Source organism: Symphalangus syndactylus, chromosome 4 (assembly GCF_028878055.3).
Source record: "Symphalangus syndactylus isolate Jambi chromosome 4, NHGRI_mSymSyn1-v2.1_pri, whole genome shotgun sequence".
Classification (NCBI taxonomy): domain Eukaryota; kingdom Metazoa; phylum Chordata; class Mammalia; order Primates; family Hylobatidae; genus Symphalangus; species Symphalangus syndactylus.
This window is the reverse complement of record NC_072426.2, coordinates 90,671,574-90,679,571: the sequence shown is the minus strand read 5'-3', so window position 1 is coordinate 90,679,571 and position 7,998 is coordinate 90,671,574. Positions and strand designations below refer to the sequence as shown.

Sequence of the window (7,998 nt, the reverse complement as noted above, 5' to 3'; positions counted from 1 at the left end):
TCCTCCTGCTTGTCTCAGAGAATGTGACCTGAATGGAAGAACCCTCAATGAGCTTTAGGCTTGCAGTTGTCATTAGCTGCAAGGTCTTGCACTGGTCACTGCTCTTTGAGGTTCCCAGGTGTATTTGTCCATTCTCACACTGATATAAAGAAATACCCAAGACTGGGTAATTTATAAAGAAAAGAGGTTTAATTGACAGCTGGGGAGGCCTTGGGAAGCTTACAATAATGGCAGAAGGCACCTCTTCACAGGGCGGCAGAAGAGAGAATGAGTGCTGAGCGAAGGGGGATGCTCCTTATAAGATCATCAGATCTTGTGAGAACTCACTATCTTGAGAACAGCATGTGGAAAACTGCCCCCATAATTCAGTTATCTCCACCTGGTCCCACCCTTGACCTGTGGGGATTATTACAATTCAAGGTGAGGTTTGCATGGGGACACAGAGCCAAACAATATCACCAAGCTTCTTCATTTATCAAATAAGAGGGGTGGACTAAGGCTCCGCTACCCCCTTTTTAGCATTCACATCCAGTAAAATAATGGCTATGAAGACTGTATCTTGTTAAATATAGATAAATATTTATTAGAGAAAATTGGCTAAAAAGGGGGTATAAATGTACATATAAATTATGCTTCTTTTGATTGAGACAATCAGTAGAGAATAACCACAGAATTAAATTCACCAAGATATAAGAAAAGTCAGCTATGGGTGATAGAGTAGCAAAAATTGTTCTTTCCTATTTGCGATTACCAAAATTACTTGCAAAGGGTTATATATTATAAAATAAATTTTCTAAAAACATTTTAATTCTGTTCTAATATTCCATAAATTAATTTCTTCTTATTGGCTTACTTTAGTGACATTGTAAAGGAAGATATTCCAAACTGTCTCCAGCTCTCCTTCCCTGCCCCAATTCGTTAAGGAGGAATTGCTGCTGCAGCTCTTCCCTGCCCTGCTGATGTGTAACAAGATAAACCCAGTCTGTAACTGCTCCCCTTCAGTCTGAAATCTCTTCCTAGTGGGAAAGCCTTCCTACCAATTTGAATGTATGTTCACTTTTTGAATGGGGCTCCACAGGGTCAGCCAGTGTGTGATAATGACATACTTGCAGGTCTTAATCCTCAGAGCCTGCCTTAGCTTGCTCTTGCCTTCACGCTAGAGGATTTCTTCTACAAAATTATTCGATGTATACACAATACCCTGGACTCTAATGTGTAGCAAATGCTGCTATACATTCATTTATGCAGAGTTTGCTTGGAGAAAAACTTGCTGAGACATTTTGAAATGGAAACAGAGATGAGAAAAACAAGCAGGAGATTTCCCTACAAATGTCGACTCTGAAGGCTAAAGGAAATTGCATTTCCACGTGTAAAGCAGAAAAAAATTGGTCAGCTCTGTGGAAGCATAACAGGTGTTTTCCCAGGCTAGAGGAGTGAGGAGATCCAATGGGTTCAGAAAAGCCAGTAAATGTTAACATTTCCACACATCACTCCTTCAGCCAGGCTGATAAAGTGTTGGCTTCCTCTTGTTGCCCCTCTTCAGTTAGAACTGAGCTCTAAGGTGAACTCACAATTGCACACTGACATAATCACTGTCAGCAGCAATCACATGACCACAGGCTGCTGGACCACTGTGATGGGCTGCATCGGCAGTATTCTCCCCTGCTCCTTTTGTATGGCCACCATCAGGACTATCAGGAATGGATACGAGATTTTTTTTTTTTTTTTTTTTTTTTGAGACGGAGTCTTGCTCTGTCTCCCAGGCTGGAGTGCAGTGGCGCTATCTCGGCTCACTGCAAGCTCCGCCTCCCAGGGTCACGCCATTCTCCTGCCTCAGCCTCCCGAGTAGCTGAGACTACAGGCGCCCACCACCACGCCCGGCTAATTTTTTCTATTTTTTAGTAGAGATGGGGTTTCACCGTGTTAGCCAGGATGGTCTCGATCTCCTGACCTCATGATCCGCCTGCCTCGGCCTCCCAAAGTGCTGGGATTACAGGCGTGAGCCACCGTGCCCGGCCAGATACGGGATTTTATATTTTGTTAGGACACCTCCAGGATTGGTTCTGGGCAGAGTCTTCAAACTTTGATGTTCTATGTTAGTGAGCAGCCTGTTCGTGGCCTTCCTTGTGAGCCCTGCTTTCCTGTCCTTGATCTAAAGAAAGAAAATGAGGCTGAGAGAGCTGAAATGGCCCCTCCCACAGACCAGGACTTCAACATACCTCTTCTTGCCCATTCACTAGCCCCTCAACTTTGTCCAATCTTCACACCATCCCCAGATCTCAGCATACTACGGTGCCATGCAAGACACCAAGAAGGTTATCCATCCCCTGTGCTTGCATGTATTCAGTGAGTACATACTGTGCCTGACATTGTTCTAGGAGCAAGAAATAGAAATATAAAGTAGACAAACGAAGCCCCTATCCTTAAGGCAGAAGATAAGCAAGTGTAAAGGCATAAGAAGTGAGAGAGGCACCAAGCCCAGCTTTACTCTAACTTCAAGGGCTCAGTGTATGAAAAGGTCCATTCCATTTGCTTGTTCTTGAAATTGGATCTTTAGGAATAATAGTATATCAATCTGAATCCAATGGGTATAAGACCAAGACTGTAGTCCCAATGGCTATAAGATCAGTTATTTTTCTACATTCAATGATTGTCATCATCACTTTAACAACGTTAAGGCTCTGAAACATACATTTTTAGTCTGCAATAATTTTTATTTAAAAAGCAAGTAAATTATCTTAACTATTGTGCAAATAATATTGTATAAAAGTGTGGATATTGCTAGGCTTGATAAAAACACCAACAAGAATACCTCTGTATAATGAATCACAATGTTATTTAGACCATTCTTATAGGAAAGTGTGGATTTGGCCAGAGTTGCAGTTTAAGGGTGACAGTGTGTGTAGAATGATTATGTTCAAAGTACACAAATTAGAGAATCCCCACATGACTTAATATCTGTGAGAACAGATCCGACCTCATTCTATGACTATTTTGAAATCTGATTATTCTAGAATCTTTATTTTTCAAAATGATTTTCTCAAACTAATAACTGGATAAATATAATAAAAGTTACCTTGGTGTACATAGTAGCATTAAGAGTTAAAAGATGGGAATAACCAGGTATAATAAGTGAAGAGAATTATTAACATCAGGGCAAAGATGAGAAGCTGAGGCCACAATGGCTCACAGGCTTATAGGTTTTGAAGTTGCAGTAACTTTAAAATGGGATTTGAAAAGTAAAGTTAAATAAAGCTAGACAATTAATAATCCTAAAGAATAAACTTATTTTAAAAAAGATATAACACTTTAAGAAACGACCACAGTGTAGTCTGTAAGTGAAGTTTCAACTAATTTCAAAGAATCAGCACTATCCTGACTACATATTTTATCACAATAGAATAAATTAGATATCAACAATTAAATGATAATTTAAACTCTCCATATTGATAACTTAAATTATCCCATGGTTTAAAGAAGAAGTGTATTACAAATTATAAAATGTCTAGTTTTACACAGCAGCACAAGTAATGTCAAAAATGTGTGACTTGCAGCTAAAGCAATACAGAAATTCCAGCATTAAATTCAGTTAAATATAAGAAAAAAAAATTGTGTACCATTTGAAACAATCAACTTAAAGAGATTGACAAAGAGTGAGTTTCATCAATCATCTTAACTAAACTTCAAAAAATAAAAAAGAAACAAGTAGGACTTAATATAATACAAAATAACAAAAATCAATAATAGAAGTAATAGACAAAACTGAGAGCTGGATCTTGAGAAAAACGTTGAAAATATACAAGCATCTGAAGACTGAAGAAAGAATTAAAAAAATTAAAACTATGTTGAATGAGCATCATCTAGAATAATAAATACTCATGTATTTCAATAAATTTGAAAAATATTGAATGGTTTTAGGGAAACAACAAAAAATGAATTAAGGGAATAAAAATTTGAATTATAATTTCAATAGTTATTTTATTTGTAAAAATCCTTTTAGCCCCTCCTATAACTCTTTCTTTCTCTCTCTCTCTCTCCCATACACATGAAAAAGTCACTTCAATAATTAACATTTTATTGAATATCAATAAATAAAATTGCTGCACAAATAAAAAAAAAGAAAATTGCCCACCTTATTTAATGAGCTCTTATAATTGATGTCTGACCAAGATTAGTGCAATAAAGACAATGGATAGTTTCCTTACAACAAAATGATTTTACTTATAAACATGGATGAAAAATAACAAATGTCATCAATAAAATATTAACAAATGGAATTCTCTATTGTATTAAATAAAGAATTATGACCAAATTGGATTTATAACAGAAGTATAAGGATGGTGCAATACCAGAAAACATCAATATAATTCACTCCATTAAGATTTAAAGAAAATAAATATGATGATCACAGAGGCAGAGGTAAGATATGAACAAAAAAAAAAGTTGATGAGACAAATGGATATCCATATAAAAAAGAATTGATTTGGTCTTCTATCTCACACCATACATTAAAGTTAATGTGTATCATAGACTTAAATGTGTGAGCTAAAACTATACATTTTTTGGAAGAAAAGGATTTACGGGAGTAAATCATATCTTGAATTAGACGGTAATAGCTTAGTTATGATACCAAAAGCAACAGTGATAAAAGAAATATTAAGTTGAACTTAATAAAAATCACATTTACACTTCAAAAAACACTATCAAGAAAGTGAAAAGACAACTGCAGAGTAGGAGAACTCTTTGCAAATTATGATCTGATGATAATTGCATTCAGAATGTATTTATTTTTAAAACACTTACAGCTCAAGAAAAAAATAAAAGACAATCAAATGTAAAGGTTGGCAAAGGATTTAAATACACCCCTCTCCAAAGAAGATTAGAAATTCAAATAAGCACATGGAAAGATGTTCAATACCATCAGTCATCACAGAAGTATAAATCAAAACCAAAATGAGCTATCACTTTACAAACACTTGAATGGCTATAATTAAAACGATAGTAACAACTGTTGACAAGAATATTAAGAAACTGGAACCCTCATAAACTGCTGGAGAGAACTCAAGATAGTAGAGCCATTTGGGAAACAGTTTGGCTATTCCTCAAAATGTTAAACATAGAATTACATATGACCCAACATTTCCACTCCTAGTTCTCTACTTGAGGGAAATCAAAACATACATCCACACAAAACCTTATATACAAATGTTCCTAGTATCCTTAATCACAATACTCAAAGAGTGAAAATAGCACAAATGTCCATTAATCAATCCATGAATATACAACATATAGCATGTTTCTACAATGAAATTCATTTGCAATAGCAGAGAATGAAGTACTGATAAAACATGGATGAGTTTGAAGATCATAAAATAATATGCTAAGTGAAAGAAGCCAGAGATAAAATATTACACATGATATGAAATTCACATTGATATGAAATGCCTAGAATTGGCAAATCTATAGATACTAAAAGTAGATTAATGGTTTCCTAAGGCTGGGTGGGAACTGAGTGGGTGGAAAAGAACGTATAGGGGGTGGGAATTATTTCTTAATAACTACTATGTTACTTTGGGGATGATAAAAATAATTTAAAATTAGATTTGGTGGTGGTTATACTCCTCTGCAAATGTATTAAAAAGCATTAAAAACCACTTTAAATTCATGAAATTTAGAGTATGTAAATTATCTCAATAAAGTTGTTAATTAAAAAAATTCTATTTGGAGAAACTGGTTGCACAAAAGATAATGTATACATTTATTACTTTTGCTATATGATACGGAAAATGACCATCAGTGACAGTTGTATTTGACCAAACTGCTGGTAATTAACACAATTAGAGAAGCCCAAGATACATATGTAAATTTTAATAGCCACATATTATTTTAAAATATTCTCAGCAAAATAGAATTAAAAGAAAAATCCCAGTCTGATAAATTATGTCTTGCAAAACATTGAAAACCTCATTTCAATTGGCAAAAAGAGCATCAATAGAAGAACAGATAAATCAGAGGGGTTGTTCCAAGATGGCCAAATAGGAACAGCTCCAGTCTACAGCTCCCAGCATAAGCGACACAGAAGACGGTTGATTTCTGCATTTCCAGTTGAGGTACCGGGTTCATCTCACTGGGGCTTGTCAGACAGTGGGTGCAGGACAGTGGATGCAGCCCACCAAGCGTGAGCCGAAGCAGGGCAAGACATCACCTCACCCAGGAAGTGCAAGGGGTCAGGAAAGATCTAAAATTGACACCCTAACATCACAATTAAAAGAACTAGAGAAGCAAGAGCAAATACATTCAAAAGCTAGCAGAAAGCAAGAAATAACTAAGATCAGAGCAGAACTGAAGGAGATAGAGACACAAAAAACCCTTCAAAATATCAATGAATCCAGGAGCTGGTTTTTTGAAAAGATCAAAAAATTGATAGACTGCTAGCAACACTCTGGGGACTGTTGTGGGTTGGGGGGAGCGGGGAGGGACAGCATTAGGAGATACACCTAATGCTAAATGACGAGTTAATGGGTGCAGTAAACCAACACAGCACATGGATACATATGTAACAAACCTGCACATTGTGCACATGTACCCTAAAACCTAAAGTATAATAATAAAAAAGGCTAATAAAGAAGAAAAGAGAAAAGAATCAAAGATGCAATAAAAAATGATAAAGGGGACATCACCACCAATCCACAGAAATACAGACTACCGTCAGAGAATATTGTAAACACCTCTATGCAAATAAACTAGAAAATCTAGAAGAAATGGATAAATTCCTGGACACATACATCCTCCCAAGACTAAACCAGGAAGAAATTGAATCCCTGAATAGACCAATAAAAGGCTCTGAAATTGAGGCAATAATTAATAGCCTACCAACAAAAAAAGTCCAGGACCAGATGGATTCACAGCCGAATTCCACCACAGGTACAAGGAGGAGCTGGTACCATTCCTTCTGAAACTATTCCAATCAATAGAAAAAGAGGGAATCCTCCCTAACTCATTTTATGAGGCCAGCATCATCCTGATACCAAAGCCTGATAGAGACACAACAAAAAAAAAGAGAATTTTAGGCCAATATCCCTGATGAACATCAATGCAAAAATCCTCAATAAAATACTGGCAAACTGAATCCAGCAGCACATCAAAAAGCTTTTCCACCATGATCAAGTGGGCTTCATCCCTGGGATGCAAGGCTGGTTCAACATATGCAAATCAATAAATGTAATCCAGCATATAAACAGAACCAAAGGCGAAACCACGTGATTATCTCAATAGATGCAGAAAAGGCCTTTGACAAAATTCAACAGCCCTTCATGCTAAAAACTCTCAATAAATTAGGTATTGATGGGATGGATCTCAAAATAGGAAGAGCTATTTATGACAAACCCACAGCCAATATCATACTGAATAGGCGGGCAAAAACTGGAAGCATTCCCTTTGAAAACTGGCACAAGGCAGGGATGCCCTCTCTCACCACTCCTATTCAACATAGTGTTGGAAGTTCTGGCAGGGCAATCAGACAGGAGAAAGAAATAAAGGGTATTCAATTAGGAAAAGAGGAAGTCAAATTGTCCCTGTTTGCAGATGACATGATTGTATTTTTAGAAAACCCCATCATCTCAGCCCCAAATCTCCTTAAGCTGATAAGCAACTTCAGCAAAGTCTCAGGATACAAAATCAATGTGAAAAAATCACAAGCATTCTTATACACCAATAACAGACAAACAGAGAGCCAAATCATGAGTGAACGCCCATTCACAATTGCTTCAAAGAGAATAAAATACCTAGGAATCCAACTTACAAGGGATGTGAAGGACCTCTTCAAGGAGAACTACAAACCACTGCTCAATGAAATAAAAGAGGACACAAGTAAATGGAAGAACATTCCATGCTCATGGATAGGAAGAATCACTATCATGAAAATGGCCATACTGCCCAAGGTAATTTATAGATTCAGTGCCATCCCCATCAAGCTACCAATGACTTTCTTCACAGAAT

General features: G+C 36.5%; 1 long non-coding RNA gene across 1 annotated transcript; it reads right to left on the bottom strand.

Annotated features, from left to right (window-relative positions):
• Positions 1–353: 353 nt before the first annotated feature.
• On the bottom strand, positions 354–1,509 carry LOC134736414 (uncharacterized). Its single transcript, XR_010120417.1, has 3 exons — positions 1,038–1,509; positions 854–948; positions 354–396 (listed from the first exon to the last, which is right to left on the bottom strand). It is a non-coding gene; the product is annotated as an uncharacterized lncRNA (long non-coding RNA).
• Between the last annotated feature and the right edge of the window lie 6,489 nt (positions 1,510–7,998).